Here is a 17,364-nt window from a genome sequence, read left to right on the forward strand (position 1 = left end):
AACAAAGGGAAAACCTGAATGGAAAAGCATCTGAGCGATTGCAAAACTGAATACGGCACAATAATTGTTATTATACATTATACATGTAAATTATTTAATATCAAGTATAACATCTCTGTATATTTTAGAGAACAGATGTACCTCTTTTCTCTCATATGGGATCAAAACCCATAAACTGCGATTTCCAACTAGATTACATAAACAATATATCAAACTAAACTCAGTTTTTTGCTACTTAAAGTCCACAAGCCTAACAAATCTCTAATGAATCTCACCAGATGGGATCCAATGTTTTAGCACTTTACAAAGCATGTCTGTGTTACATTAGAAACACTACTACTCAAACTGCTACCCTCCTTCCCCTTGTCCTTCCTTCATTCCCTCCTCCAGTTTGCCCCCAATCTGGAACACAGACCAGACATGTTCACTGGGGACAAAGCTGAGGTAATAAATCCTAATAGAGTTCATGAGGGTCTAAATAAGGAGGACTTTGTGTGTCCGAGTGTGTGCAAGTCAGTGTGTGTGACATAGACAGAGGCCTGGCCCAACATAGTCACCACTAGCAGAGCCAATACACACAAAGGGAGGCCATTTTCCACTTCGGGCTGCCTGTGTGATACTGTCTGGATAAAGGTGAAACAAATGGGGGGGGAGCCCAATGCAAAGAACCAACTGGCAAATTTCCTAGGCAGGAGGTCTGAAACAAAAGGAAATTAGATATTTTTTGAATATGTATGGCCGGATTTCACCCTAGAAAGTGCAGCTCAAAGCAGGGAGACAAAAGCAAGGCAAGGGAGTCAGGGACTGTGTACTGGGAGCCTTGTGAGGACATGCTGGTGTTGCATAAATCTACTTAGTGTAGCAACGTAAGGACAGTGCTTTGCAAATGCACGCCAAAAGTGTCATCACAGCTCCTAGTGCACGCCACGCTTTGGTTTTGCTTGCAGTTGTTGTGCACCATTCCATTTTCTAACCAATTCGGCATCACTAACTCAGCTGTGACATTATGGCTCCATCATGTTTGGCCAATGCCCAATACTGAAGTATTTATTTCTTTATTTTTGTTCTTATTTTATCCCCTTTTGGTTGCAGGGAAACAAATAAATCTTTATTATAAAAACACAGTTTTAAGCTCTTTCAGCCCTTCATTACCCTACTTTTAGCCAACCAAAAAATGGATGTAACACAACACATAAACATCGCCTGCTTACAATGATGTCATTTTAATTGCTGATAGTATCAGTTAACATAGCCGATACCAACGTTCTGCTGAAACATGCGGGCCTTATGGTACTGCACTGGTGTCCATTTGCATAGGTTTTTGGCTAGCAGATAAAGAGACTAACACAGATGATATAGAAACACAAGAGTCCTTAAAAATCCAGTACTGATGGGATGTAAAGTTTTTCTAAACACAAGTAAAACAACAGCAGCGTTCTCCACAAAGAACCAAAGTTCAAAAAAGCACACACGAGAAGCAGGGCGAATGGTTGGAGCAGTTTTTATTGCTTTTAACCATTAGATGTCAGACAATGTAGCACTTAGAATTCTGCTGTTCTGAAATGATGTCCATGAAACTACAGTTACTGCATTTATGTAATTCCTTACTAACATCATAGTATAGAAGATGTTTGTTAGCTAGCACACTGATCTAAGTCGAGAATTGTGATAGCTAAAACCACTCAGTCTTCCTCATTAGCCTTAGCAGACAGGAGCTCCATCGTTCCATAGCCCTCTTCATCTTCAAATACTAGCCTAAGCCCACCAATGCATTTTCTCATTGATTTAAAAGGCAGAATTGCTTCCCATAATGCCCTGTCTCTTGTCCCCCCTACCACCTAAACCCACGTCACCCACTAGTGCCACGCCAGTTACTGTCTCTTAGCAACAGAAAATGTCTCTCGTCCCCCCTTCCCCCTCCAGAGAGCTCCAGAGGATAATCGATACTGATCATTGTAACTGTGGTCCCAGATCTGCCCTTCCTGTAAGGTCTCTCATTACCGGAAAACAGAAACCTCCCCTACTACTCCTAACTCCTGCAGAGAGGAAGAGGGGTGTGATGAAGAGGGCTACCTGCAGAAGGAAGAGGGCTGAAAACAAAAAATGTCCACTGTAATGCAAGGGGCACAAGGAGTTTCCTTAACATACACAATTCATGCAGTTCTTTTTTTAAGATACAGGGTGCTGCAAAAAAGAAAAAAAAAGGTTAATGTCCTACAAAAAATGTAACAGAGCAAGTGAAAGCAAGCACTCTGCAGTGTAATCTCTTAAATCTGTTAATTAAGTCAGAGGTTACTGCTGGTTTTTGTGCAGCCCTCTCCCATGTGAGTCTCCTAGTCCATCTCCCTCCCTCTTCCTGGGTGGTCTGATGCAAGAGCTCACTAAAAACAAATTAGGCCATTTCATCTGCAGCATTTGCAAAATCCTTAAAACCTGAAACAAATCCACACTATTAACTTAAGGGACTACAAACTAGAAAGATGTGATTTTTCTTTAAATATAATTTTGGCTTCTAATAATTGTAAAAACAAGACATCTCATATACGATTATTGTTTAACCATAAATTTGCATTTTGCTTTATGTAATAAATGTAGTTACCATTTTTTCTTTACAGTTGTGCACTTTGGCAATTCCCTAAAAGTCCAACTCACTCACTGTTTCACCCAAGATAATTCAAAAAAAGCCTTTAATCAACAAGATATAGATAAAGGAAGTAAAAGTCATAACAATATTTCCAAAGGAGAACCTGTAGGGGCACTCTATCTTCTTGGTGGGTTCTGTGCAGCTTTCCTGAGACATGTGTGCTTGCTGCTGCTTGGCCATTTAAAAAGTTTAGCAAAAGCATGATTTTTCTTAGTTATCTTGTTACTCATAACTGTTATCACAGAATTGACAGAAAAACTCATAGGCATGTTTTTTGCCATAAGCAAACAGCCCTTTCACAAATGTGGACATTTAGTGTCATTTTCAGAAACAATATTTCCAAGACATGATATGTGCCTGCCTGTTTGCACCACCACCCTGTTACACCATCCACTATCAGCTTGCAAGTACCAATAATGAGAGTGAAAAGGCAGTCTGGTATATACTGAACTAGCTGACTGACTGCTGGTGGCCTTGTGGCTGCCAGAGCACATGGAGATCATCCAGGGAAGTGTGACTTCCTTAAGCTGGTAAATCACGATTAACACTCACGAGGAGAAGCACCACCCTGCCTAGCGCGTGTGCCACCTCACTTAACAAATGAAAACTCACATGTGGAGTGTTGATACTGACAATCAGAATTTCACAAACAGTGATTTTTTCTCTTCCTGACTCATAATGAAATAATGCTCTATGCTTTACATGAAGTAACTTTGTAGACATTATCTTAATACATTTTTACGTCTAGTAATATATAAATATCTTCCTTTATGAAAACAGGATATCTCAGATGCGCCATATCATGTTTTCAAGACCAAGACCAGTGCAAAAAGTAAATAAATGATATCCCATGTTATGCAGTTTACCCACCATAGTTAATCCCCTGTATTGTAGCATTAATATGCATTCCTTTACTTCAAATCATACTAATATCATCTTTTCTTTTCTGTAGGGTTATGGGAAATATTCAGAAGTTTAGCTGTGCTTCATTCATTAACCACATTTGCATAATCAGCTCCTTGCGGCTCACAAGGTGTCAAAACCTCATTATGTCAACCAATTTTTTCAATGCCTTTGTACGTGCTATATATTTATTAGATGTTTTGTTAAGTGCTCTATGCACTCAGTAAGGTGCATAAAAGTACTAGATGAACCAGTCTGGATGAGACACAGCTGATGCTATTGTGCAGCTGAACCTCTGAGGTCACTGCAGTACCAGTGTGGACAAATCTATGAGTGGAAATGCCAGGAAAAAGGAATTAAAATTATTTCACATGAGTCTGTTTTTCCCAAAGTTACCATGGACATTACATGAGACAACAAGCACCTTGGCAAATACTTGTGAAAGTCCCCTACTTTTCCCATCTAGTACCACATCACAGTTGTCATGTGGTGTCCCTATATGTCCTAGGGACTTATAGGGACATTACACAGTCCCTAGGACATAGGGACAGGTTTCTTTGGGGTTTTAGCATGTCCTGTAGTCATTTTGCATCTCTTTATAGCCCTTTTATGTTTCTTGCAGCAATACCTTTTAGGTGAAGCCCAGGGGCTTATTTGACTAAACGGTAGGTGTGTAAAAAAATGGATTCATGAAAAAAAACGTAACTGCACATTTATTGCAGGTACTGTAGAAATATGTAGACAGCCCTCTGTTGGCATCTGTCACTCTGTATACTGTTGTAGTATGTCTCTGTCTTTACTACTAACAAGCTGGATAACAACAAACATTCAATTCAATGTACACCACTTACTCATGACCCATCTGAGTCCATCAGCATCACCAGTAATCAGGTTAGAAATGATTAGGGCCCAGCTACACTACACCATAGCAGCAAGGGGGCTGTTGGCTGGTTATGATTGGCTTGACTGGCTGGATTCATTAGTTGCTGTGATGAAATATTCATAAAAGGAACAAGTTACTTCCCAGGGAAACGCGGGATGCCATCATTCAAAACAGCCTACATTATTAATCAGCACCTTTTTCAACACAAAGGGTCCATACTTGACACGGTGTGCACATGCACAGACATGACGCAAACCCTTAAGCACATACATGGAAGGGCACAGACATTAGCTACCTATCTTTCCCGGTTCCCACTGCCAGAAAGGAAATTCCATTCAGTATTGCCGTAAAGGGACTGTTAACAGCCCAGTAACTGAGTAGGACACTGGATAGAGAATAATGATCGAATGACGGTGTAACTGAATCAGCTGTCTTATCAAAGTCGGGAAATGGAAACAAATTTGGTTTTAGGAGTCTGTTGTTACTGCATTTCTCTTGTTCAAATATTTATCAAAGAGCCTCTACGGACTGGGACAGCACACAGGAACACCTTGATAAAACAAATGGGCATTTATTTGAATGGTCTGCTCTAAATGAAAGGCTGGGTTCACAGATTTCGCTGCTTGCAAGTGAATACCAATTAATCCTAATTACATCTTCATCAACCAACTCCAAATGGTTATTCAGCACCATTTTGCCGGGATGATGAATATCTTTGTGGCCACAAACACAAGCTGAATGAGACATTAAAGTAATTTATCCTTAAAGCGAGAACTTAATCGAGCTCTTGTGGGTGAGAGGATGGCTTTGTTGTGGTAAATAAGAACAAGGAGCGATAACGGAGAACAGGGAGAGAACGGAGAGAAAAAAAAGGTGAGGGCAAAAACAATTTGGATAATAATAAGAAGAGCAAAAGAGCAAAAAAGGAGTAAAACAATGCTTTACAGTTGCCTGATGGCACTCATTTAGGAGCAAATCCCTCTACTTCTACCACCAGCTCACCAGAAATAGATCAAAGGCTGACTTGATCAAAGAGAGAACGATCCACTTAGCTGCCTCTTTGCCCCGTTTTCCTCTGTCATCTAATTTCCTCAGAATAGAAGGATGATAGCGTATGCTAGTGTTGCACAGTTTTTTTGCCTCGACTACTCTGGTTAAACTTTTTAGGTGAATAGACAACAGCTTATTTTACTCCCCCACAAAAAAAATATTAAACCAATTTAAAAAAAAAGCAAAAAAAAAAAAGCTCTGCTTCTTGTGATATTTCTTAAGGATTTTTACTCACACCTATATAAGCAAAGCCAGTGTACTTTTTCATCATGTATGTGTCTTAGCTGATTTAAAATATTGTTCCTTGCGCCATTTTAAAGTCATTTATGATATGTACTGTTGTAGGAAATTTTCCTCTCAGTTAATGTTGCATTTCAATATGAAAATAATATATTATGATTATTGCACTATGCCTAACTCCTTTCTTTCTAGCAATGCCCTGTTGTTTTCCTTTTTCCACTACAGTTCCTCTTGCTGTGTGGCAACCCAGTATATGGTGTATATACCTCCATGTCCCAGTTTCCCTTACGTCCATTCCTCTTTCCACCTCCCTCCTGTGCATGGAAGCCAGTGGCGTTAGCTATTGCCTCTCACCCAGTCTGAACCCCAAAGAGATTTGGCTGCTGATTGGAGGCAGCTGGCTCAATGCGTCTGAATCTCCACCCCCATAACCACCCCTCTCAGCCATGGTTATTCAGAGAGTCAGTCATAACATCCAGCAAAAGCTACCAGATGCATGGTTCACAAGCAAACAACGCAGCACAGGGAAACTAAATAGTCTGGACTGTGAACTGTGCCCTAACACCGTTCAAGTTCAGACAGTACTCTCTGCTCCACTCAAACTGACCTCAGTTATCTGGCAGGCATGAAAATATTGCACCATTTGCACAGCTCACAGGAGTTTATCTTTGGCTGTCTATGTCGCTTTGCGAACTTCAGTTCATCCTTTTTATTTCACATAGGAGCTGGCTCACTGACTAGGCTGCTTTCATACTCTAGAACAACACTACTTGAAACCAACAAGCCATGCTGAAAATAAATCAGACAGGCAATGCATGTTCAAAAAATTATATCATTGTGATCAGAAGACCAAATTACTGTAAATTGAAAATAATTACAAAGAACAAGTGCCTACTGTATGATATGACAAGTCCCAGATGAGGCAGTCAGAATTAAAGTTGCAATTTGGTGGCCCCATCACACAATAAGCTCTTTATTTAATTACTACAGATTATTTTGATGAACAGCTTGTCAAAGAGCATACACTGTTATGAGATTTACAGAAAGATTATATGAGGAACATGAAACACCTTATAACACATTGTGCTCAGGTGTTTCAGATAGCAGCAGAGACTGCACAGAGCCACTTTGATCTGCTGTGTAAACGTAGGGTGACAGTAAGGTGAAAAAGCAACAATATATATCTAAATTTAAAGTGTCACCATGCATTACACTATTCTGAAGTAGAATAAAATGGTAAAGTAATCCCATCCAGAAACCCTATGTGTCATACTTTATAATGTTAGGTAAAGGCCCTACAATACTACAGAGGGAACCCAAACAATTAGCACTCAGCGACAGTGGAAAAGAAGAACTCCCTTATAACAGGAACAGATCTTCAGCAGACCAAGACTCCGGGAATTGCAGTCATCTACTGAAACTGGCTGGGTAATGAGAAAAGAGAAATTCTGTCAGAAAAAGCTAACATGTCATGGATGTTTTGGTTGGGGGAACTTTGAAGAAAAGTTGAATAAACAAAAAACTGCCATCTTTATCACAATGCCTCAATAAAAGAAAAATTTCAAAAACTTGTATTATGTCATTACTTAGACAATATTCAATTGCAGTTCCAGTAAAGTACTGCAATATGTTACTTTAGTAAGTAGTAATGTTTACCATAATCCATTCTTTTTATAACTCCAAATCCATTCAGTCTTTTCACAAATTCCATCTCCACCATTGCCACTACTTCATAAAATGTGACAGATATGTTAAAAACAAGGAAAACACTAACTTGCCTCACTTAAAAAAACAAAAACAAAGACACGCATTCACATACACATGAATCAAACTGGATGATGTCAAGTGACATTAACTGAGCCATTTTTTAAGGACAAGGGTAATTAAGTTACTGCCAACAGTACAAATACACTTACCGCAGGATGAAGCAGGTTAAGATTTGGTTCAGGGTTTACATGAAACTGAAGTGGCTGAGCTATGCATCAGAGTAAGCTGACCCACACAGACTGACAAGTCTTTCTTTCTCCCCCCTTCATTGTTAGACCCATTATATATTCTTGGAAATTCAGTGTCACTCTACTACGGAAGGACAAATATTTACTCACACTGACAACTTTGGGAAACCTTAGACCTTGGGATCAAATATATTTGTAAAGAAGCTAACTTTTAAGCACAAAGGCACCAAACACTTGTTCGCCATGTGAGCTCTTCCACTAAACTCTTTTAAGGTTTGAAATGCTACTGTGTCTGTAGTCTGGTTTACTAGCTGGTAACTTTAAATGTTTGGAACAACTTTGCAGTAATGAGGGGCAGGAAGAGAAACAGCATCATAAAGTTGCATGACAGAGCCTGTTATTTCCATTCTTATGGGACAGAAAAAACTAGTATACAACACATAACTGAAGGTTTCGCTGACACTATTACATATCTAGAAACTTTATGGTGGATTATAGTAATTAATCACTGCTGTTGGCATAAACTTCAAAGTATCTATGGCTACTGGTAACGTTAATTCCTCTCTCTCTTTTGCACTCACCCACTCATGCACACACACACACACACACACACACACACACACACACACACACACACACACACACACACACACACACACACAGGTTTCAAACTTCCCATAACACTAAACTTAACGTCAGACAAGTTACCTAAAAGGAAAGCCTCTGCAGGTAAAAGAGTTTCACTTCACCTTCAATTTCAACTTCTCTTAACGTTCAACCGCAATGCAGCATGTTGTCAACGAATGGTCCACTAAGTATATTCAGCAATCTTTGACTGATGGTTTGAGTCCTCGACTTTCAGGATGCATCCCTGACATACAATACCGGTTACTATTATTATTATTATCTATTATTATTTTTTATTCCCACAATCATTCTCTGCAACAGATCCAAAAAGCCAGTATCAGTTGACCTCTAAATACTTGCAAAGAAGCTGTGCATTAATGTTTAATTTCAATATGAACTTTATCTTAAATTCACTTGAAACTACTATACTTACAATTAAAATGTCTAAACTCTATGGCTCAGTTTCCAAGACATGAACTAATCCTAGTTGTACACGACTGAACAAGTTTTTTTAATCTAGGACTAGGTTTAATCCATGTCAGGGAAACACAGTAGGGTGCTCGTTTAACAAGGGTCAACAGCAGACATAAAAACACATTATTTTAAATTGTTCATTTAAAAAAATAATTACACCTCAAATCTCCTTTCATGCATTTAAAAAAAAAACACAAACTAGGTTGTATGTTGGCATTTAATTAACCACTCTTCTTATTCTTCCCTAGTTACCATGTGGAGCTAGATATGGATCTAGTCTGATAACTGAAACACGTACACACACTGTATTCGTTTATCAATCTATGTGAAGACTAACATTCCTCTTGTATCTAATTCCTGGGTGAGTCCCAGTTTGAAATCATTGTCTGAGTTTCTTAGAAGTATTCTGACACACTTTTTCCACAGAAAATCATAAAGCAAAGCAACGAGGCATGCCAGAGTGTGGTATGCTCTCCTGCGTTTCAGTCATGTCTTACCAACCTCTGATGTGGCTTGGGAGAGATCCACATGGGCTCCAGGTCTGGAAAGGGGACAGGGGATACTCAGACAGCATATAAAAAAAGGCTGTTTCATAATACAGTGTAAGAGGTGAGCCCCATTGCCACATATTCATAACAACTGCTACTTGTGCTTTCACTCTCCTCTCACCAAACATATTTTTTTTAGTACACGAACTATTATCTAATGAAGCCCAGATTCCAGGAAAGCAGGAACTGAATCAAACGAATTACCTAGGGCCGATACCCCTCCTCCACTTCACATTTTTCACTCTCGCTCTAATCAACCCAAAGGCTATAAATGAGATTTATCACTGGCACCAATTGGAGAAAGGGGGAACAAGCTAGCAAAGACAAGGACTGAAGGAGAATGGAGGCCAAATCACAAACAGTGGGGGGCATGAGCCATTGCTTAGTAGTGCAACACAGCTGTTTGAGCTCCCCAAACCAATAAGACCAGGAGTAACTAATTTCCCAATCTCATCTCAAGTCAGAAAGTATTTTAAAACCATAATCTACATGAAAATAACCCTGCCAAATATTCCTCACCATGTAAACGTAAAGTACATTCTGAAAACTTTTACCCGCGTCATAGGTAAGTTTTTCTAAAAGCGGAAACCATAGGCAATTAGTGAAAAACATCCCTTACTGCTCTCCCCTAAATTTTTTTCCTGACATCAGAAGGTCTACTTTCAATTCAGTTTTTGTCATTCAATGAGCACTTCATTTACAAACCAGACAATAAGCAGACTGTTATGTCTTCAGATAAATTACAATATACAGTTTTTGCACAATCACTGTACTACACTAGAATATAATGCTTTTACAGATAAAATCTTCACATGTAGAGCTTTTGTATTTTATGATTTAAACAGCTTGTCTTGATCTACATTCAAAATACTCTTTCCAACAACTTTCCAACGTCATCCGGTGGATGTTACTGGACCTTTTAGCAACACTTGTACTGCATGTTTAATACTCTTGCGTTAAACAAAGCCTGAACATACATTACTATTTAAAAATAAGTAAACATTTCAGAGGACATGTCTTAACACTTTTAAAGCATATCCAACTTGCTAATCCTGCTATGTGAAACACCCACATGTTCTCTGTGTGTCATCTTTGTAGTTCCTGCAGGCTCTAAACATGGTGCCAACAGATCTAGTGTGCAGTGACCCTCAGAGTCCCTGCAGGGCAGACAGCCATCAATTGTCTGGCACAGAGGAAAATTAGAAAAGGGGAGCTGTTCAGCATAAACACACATAGAAATAGAAGTGGAGCTCAACCACTGTTATTGCTCATGCAAACCTCTTTTTTTTAATACACGCACTTAAAATACAGCCTGGTATGCATGGTTACCAAAAGTAGCTATTATTACATGAGTGATTAACTGGTACTTTATTTGTTTTAACCAAACCAACAAAACTTCCCTTAAATTCAAAGCCACTTTTTTCTATGTATGGGTATCTGTAAAAGCATTATATTCTAGTGTAGTACTTAAGTTGCTGGGTAGGTGACATAATAAGTTTTTTAAAAAACCCTGTCTGTTTCCATTTAAGTTCAGGAGAGTGGGAGAGATTTGGCTGCAAGAGGGATTTTACAACAAACAACACCAAGTCCATTGACCTCATCACAGGGGTTTAGGTATTTTTGACTAAAACTGCGACAAAAGCCTAGCATGTTATTTATTTCGCAGCCACCAAATACTATCCATCAACAAAAGGAGAATGACATAATTAGAAAAATAGCCAGGCACCATGGCAACCTACTGTGTCAAGGCTTGCATAGGGCTCGACTAGCCTTTGCTGCAGGCGAGAGACACAGTGGAAACCAAATAGCGAAAATTGCAGGAAAGAACTGGGGGGGACAGCTATGTGGGAGCCATTTTCATTTCCTTATGAGTCAAATCCAAACGCTCCAATGTGTTTGGTTTCAGCCACATCAATCTGATTTTTTTTCTGTATTAAACATATAGCTTAAATTCGTGGAAGACATGACCAGTGGCGTGTTTAATCCGAACTCTTCTACTATAATAAGTTAAAGCACCCTGGCACAGAATACTCGCATACTTTAGCCACCTCTTTGACAAACACAGCATTCCTAACAGTGGTACATACACGTCATAATCATATAATGAGAAAGAAGTGTGCGGAAACATGTATTACACGCACAAAGTTTATTGTTACCAAGTACGCTTACAACTTTCAGCCTTTCTTCTGTCTCATTTGTTAATTAATACATTAGATGCACAAACTGGGGCAACATCTCCCCAAGGTCTCCGAGAACAACAGTACTTTTCAACTAACTCCACTTGCTTTGAGATTGTACTAAATGGCGTTGTTCCCTCTCCTGTAATTCAGCTAAAGTTAGTGTGTACGCCTACGCGATGAAAGTAAGCAGCATTTTTAAATAAGCTGAAAATACAGCTTGTATTGATAAAAGTGGACGCACTGGTTTCAAACAGCACAAAGGAAAACAGCCAAAGCTCTGCGTACAGTATCACTGCCACTACTGTTAGCTTGGTGAACGACAAACGACGTATCTATTACGGAGTAACAAACAAACCAACACTGGCTTCTGAATATTTCTAATTAATATGCTTCGTTTTCTTGCCGAAAAATCGCGTACGACTGCTGGTCAAGAAAACAACAATTAGGCAAAGTGTACCTGGTTTTACTTCACTAAAATCAACCATACTTTGTATAGCTCATTGTGCTAGCTCTGGTAGCATAGCTCATAGCCTTTTTCCGACTTTGGGTATGTTCGTTTTGCACTAACATACCTGGCACTTGTATGTTATTGGAGAGAGAATACGCTCTAGTTTAGTACAGAAAATATCAGTTTGTCCAGATTTGTGTTAAAATGGTTTTTGTAGCAACTGCTACCTGTTTCTCTTTAAATGATAAAGATAGCATGGAAATTTTTATTGACCCAAATTACTTGCTGGTTGGCTAATATTAAAGCGATAGCGTGTAACTCCGTAACACGCTAGCTAAGACAGCCACAGGACTTTCTCGAACACAGCATAACGAAGTAATTAACCGCGCTATGTGTTTTATTTGCTCCTAACTTCCATGGGTTTCATAACATTACATGTATATCGATAACGTCCCATACGTTTAATCCAGTCCAGGCGCCGAAGAGCCGGCGTAGCCCGTCGTCAAAAACGTGCGCGCCTAGGAGAGGCTGCCCTGAACGCATCTTGTTATAAGGCTACTGCCGATGTGTCGCTCGCATTTCCCCAATATAATCGAAGTACACTTACCGTTGATGTGTTTCCTATTCTCAAACCAAACCCCGAGCTCACGGCCTGATTTTGATCGAAGACTCGCGTCAAAGTAACAGAAATAGGGAATTTTATCCAACTTATTCTTCGTAGTTGTTTTCTCCACTTCCTGATTGAGACGCTGCCATTTTGAACAGCGAAAAAATATTTCCGCCGTTGTCGTCACACACAGAGCCGCTCGTTCAGATCCCTCGAGGACTCTGCTTGTTGATCGAGAACAGAAAACAGAAGAGCACAGAAATAGTTAAGTGTTTGGCCCACCTGAGACAATGTGTCAAGTTAGACAAAATATATAAAGCGGTGACAAATGAGCGCTCAGCAGTTATAGCTAAGTTAATAAACAGCTGGCCAAGCAATAAATACTAATACCCTAATAATAACAAGCAGCTCAGTCAAAGGTATGCAGATGCCTGAAATTCAGACTATCTGATAAATAAATAAAATATTTCATAGTTTTAAAAACAAGTGTAAGTCTACAATAAACCAATATAAATAAATAAATAAATAATACCGACAAACAAAGTTTTCACTGGTTTAAACAATATGCAACTTAATGTAAGTGTGCATTAGGTTATAAAAGTTTAGAGGTTAAACCTTGTAGTGCTACATCACCCCAACAGAGCACTTCGTGCTCAGGCTGCAGTTTTAGGCCTTTTATTCTGTTGAACCAGCTCCCTTTTTGGAGACAGACACCTTCTCTGTTTTTAAGATTTGACTTAAAACTTTTCTTTTTGATATAGCTTATAGTTAGGACTGGATCAGGTAACCCCAAACCCCACTTTAGTGGTGCAAGAGGCCCAGGTTGCTGGAGGCGTTCCATGATGCACTGAGGGTTTCTTTTTCAGTCACCTCTTTTCACTTTCTGTGGTTGTACCCACTCTGCATTTAATCATTAGTCATTATTAATCTCATTCTCTGGTCCACATTGTGCTTTTTGTCATGTCTACCCCATCTCACTCCCAACCGATTGATGGCCGAGGGCTGACCCTCCTTGAGCCTGGATCTTTAAGAGGATTTTTTTGTTAAAAGGGAGTTTTTCCTTCCCACTGTTGCCAAGTGCTTGCTCATTGGGGGCTGTGTGATTGCTGGGGTTTTCTCTATGTTACTGTATTGTCTTTACCACACAGTATAAAACGCCTTCAGGTGACTCGTGTGATTTGGTGCTATATAAATAAAACTGAATTCTTAAAGTATGCCACTTTAAACGGTCTTGTTAGGTGCTATGTGCATTTGTTTTGTTTCAGCTACAGTTTTAAGAACTAGGTTTAATCAGATTCTTCATTTTCATATATTAATTAATTAACCTATTTTACAGTTTTTCCTTTCCATGGACCAACATTTTGTGCACAATCCCTACTGCTACTCTTGCAGTTTCAAGTATTACTCCTGCAACTGCTGATAATCATAAATGTAAGAAAATTATGATTTATTGCTATGTTTTTATGCACTTGTTTTTTGATATTCATATGCTTATATGTAGGGTGTATATGTCTCTGTTTTTTCATTCTTTTTGTGAGGTTATTGATCCAGCCGTTGAGTTTCTACAAACACGCTCTAATTTAGCATCTTTGTCATGAAATAACCTTCAGCACACATTAAAGTTGAATGTTTTTATCTCCGTGGGAGAGTTCAGAGCTCTCTTAAAGACTTCTGTAACCAGAGAGTGTAACTGCTATTTATAAGCCGGACCTTGTATTTGTGTTATTTTGACTCTGACTTGTTTTATTTTGTTTGATGTGTTTTGATGTTACTCCTGATTAAATAAAGGTTTAATAAATAAAATTAATAAGAAAAAGCACTCCAAAAGCAAAAAACCTCTTCCACAGCAGCCAGGTCACTGGACAGTATTCACTTTTAGGGAAATAGTATTATATTTTTATAGACATGTTTTATATATTATATTAATTATATTAATTCATTTTGTTTTCTTTGTTTATTTTACTTTAATAAGCCTGTAGTGAAAAATGTTTTGTTTTTTTTAAAAATCTGTAGTAAAAACTGCAAAAAACAGTGCAAAGTGCAGGTTTATGTGCAGGTGTATAGCATTTATTTCATTTTTTAGTAAAATTAGTTAAAATGTTTAGTAATAATTTTTTTAATGAACAAAAGGTTTTGATCAGAAGTTTATTTTGTTTCCTAAAAAACAAAACAAAATGTATTCAGCAACATCGTACATCTATTCAAATTGTTATGTATTTTAACAGTTATAACCTCTTTCTGTAAATTAACAGATTCATAATAAAATCAATAAACTGTACTCGAAATTATCCTATGCCAAACCATTCTTTTCAGTCTGAAAACCTATTGTCATTTTTCAGCAACATTTAGAGCTTTTAAGAAATGGGTACTTCATCATGCTCAGAATAATACACTTCAACAATGTGTGTGATGTGGGTAAAGGTGTGTATTGTGTTGACAATACACACAACACTTATAAGAAACATAGTTTTCTTAAGTTATAAGGCTTTTTGTCAATTTTGGACCAATAAATTATTAAGTTGACCATGAAGACCTTCTTGGGTATAAGGGAAATTTTAATGAACTGTTAATACAACTGTACACAGCTATAAAGCTTGAGCTGAATTAATTGAAAGCTTTTAAAGCTGTCTTCTTAACAGAGAATGACAGAATGGATGCACACAGATACTACCAAAAACTTAAACTCCTTGGCGCAGGTAAAAATGATAAATCAGGAATGCCTTGAAGGAATTTCTTGAAATTTAGCACAAACTTTTGTTTGTAATGTAACACTGCCTGATTAGATTTTGGTACGCAAGGTAAAAGTGTATGTACTGCCTAAGACAACTGGAAAAGTTCAGGCTGTCACAGGTACTCTTGCTCAGGTTCTACCTCACCATTCATCACAACAGCTTTCACCACTTTATTGTTTGGCTCCTGAGCTTTGCTCTAAGTGTAGAAATCCAGTAAACTGGGTGATGGGCAGTATAAATACTTGGTTGCCGGTTACTCCATTTAACAGAGGTAAACTCTTCCCGGAAAAAGAGGGCAAGGGAAAGGTCATCAGAAAGTTGGAGCTCTGACAACACCTTCATCCTTTTTCTCCCCCAGGACATAACCATCATAGAGTACAATATTTAAACAGTGTCCATGTGTTGTTAAAACATTTATGCAATATCATCTAGGCTAAATACCTGCAGTCCAGCCACTTTTATTCTCTTTGTTTCACTTAGACTGTAGGCTAAATTATTCTGTTTAGTTTATTTTGTCATAGTGTGCATATATTTTGCTTTTAACTCATCTCTTTGTTGCTCTTTTGTTTTTAACTATGAAATAAGGTCTAGGCAAATGCAGCTGAAAGGTCAGCGTCAGCATCACTTCACATAACACGCTTTTAGCCTTTAGTCATGCACTGACTACTCATGCATTGTCATTCCTATGTGTTTGTGTTCTATCAGAATCACCTTTATTAATCTAGCATAACCTTTAAATAACCTTTTTATTACAATCAAACAAAGGTATCACTTCATATGAGCCTGGACAGACATAAATTGCAACCTGACTGGCTGGCAGTGGCATATCAACCATGATGTCACTTCACTTTCATTTCAGCAAATCTATCAGACTACTTTACCATGGACAGTTATTCTATAAAAGCATGTTTCATTTAAGATGTGAAATGGAGTACATGCTCTTCTTCCTCCTGCAGGTCACTCTTTCATTTTGGTATCAGCCTGTCCATCCTGCGATATTGAACAACGGAGCTGGAAGAGATCCAGTTGTTTCCAGCAAACACACATTGCCACGGCCTTCCTGGTAAAACTGCCTTCCTCCTATTCCCAACAATAGAGGTTGGTGGGAAGCAAAGGGCAATGTGTATGTGTGTGTACATTTGTTTGTATTCAAATTCACTCTTCTTTTCTTTTCTGTTGGAAAGATACTGGCAGGGTGGTGCTCTTTTCTTTCTGTTAAGTATTCTTGTTCTCTCTTGTGTTAGTGAGGTGGTGGTTGATGATACAGTATGTGAAAGCAAAATAAAACCATCATGATGCATTCTAGTTGCAGTTTTACAGTACTTTGGCTCATCTGTGAAGGTGTTTCCACTTAAGACAGTTACTCATTCCTCAGCTGATTCACTGTCCAGTAACAATAACTGCAAAGTCCCAGTTTCTGCCACAATACTCTGAGCAAATGCTGACTAACGTGTGCATCATTAATAAAAATCTGCTCTATGTCAAAGTTCAAAATTAACTGTAGTTTCTCAGAGTTTATTTGCACATCAACATAGTAGGATTTCTTTTTTATTTTTATTTTTTTTAGCGTTTGGCTCACCCTAGTGGAATTTTTCTGACAATGCTTATTATAAATTTATAAAGTAAGATTATAAAGTTCGAGACCTCAAAAGCCCAAGCCCTTGTGCAAAAACACATAAAACCAGGCCACGGCACACAGGCATAGTGAGGATTTGGCTCTGTTGAGAAATTCTGATAATTAGTAGAAAAAGAACTGCGGAAACATTTCCTGTCTACAGTCTTGACTGTATGTCACAGATTAACGGTCTGCAGCAATCCTTCTTTTGACAGGACTATAGGAATGCTACGGCTATTTTCTGTTTTTTGGGTTTTTGTTTTTTTTTTTTGGAAAAATTTGCAACTCGTTGAAAGCAGATGACTTACTTAAATAGAGCACGGTGTATGCAGTCCTGTTTCAGCAGAAACGTGAATGTCACTTCGTATCTGATATGATGTTAGAATAATGTTAGAATCAAATGCGCAGAAGATACAAACCTCACAATTAGGGTCTATTTTCTTGTGGGAAGTTTGCAC

At 38.4% G+C, this 17,364-nt stretch overlaps 1 protein-coding gene across 4 annotated transcripts in view; it reads right to left on the reverse strand.

Moving 5' to 3' along the window:
• sbno2b (strawberry notch homolog 2b) overlaps positions 1-12,704 on the reverse strand; it is a 60,660-nt gene extending 47,956 nt beyond the window's left edge. For 3 of the 4 annotated variants that reach the window (XM_063465930.1, XM_063465929.1, XM_063465927.1), the window contains exon 1: positions 12,560-12,704. The gene's annotated coding sequence lies outside the window, so the exon portion shown is untranslated. Of the gene's footprint in view, positions 1-9,277; positions 9,318-12,559 lie in introns of all 4 variants that reach the window. The other variant, XM_063465928.1, reaches the window with a different exon arrangement.
• Between the last annotated feature and the right edge of the window lie 4,660 nt (positions 12,705-17,364).

This window comes from Pelmatolapia mariae, linkage group LG23, assembly GCF_036321145.2.
Source record: "Pelmatolapia mariae isolate MD_Pm_ZW linkage group LG23, Pm_UMD_F_2, whole genome shotgun sequence".
Lineage (NCBI taxonomy): Eukaryota > Metazoa > Chordata > Actinopteri > Cichliformes > Cichlidae > Pelmatolapia > Pelmatolapia mariae.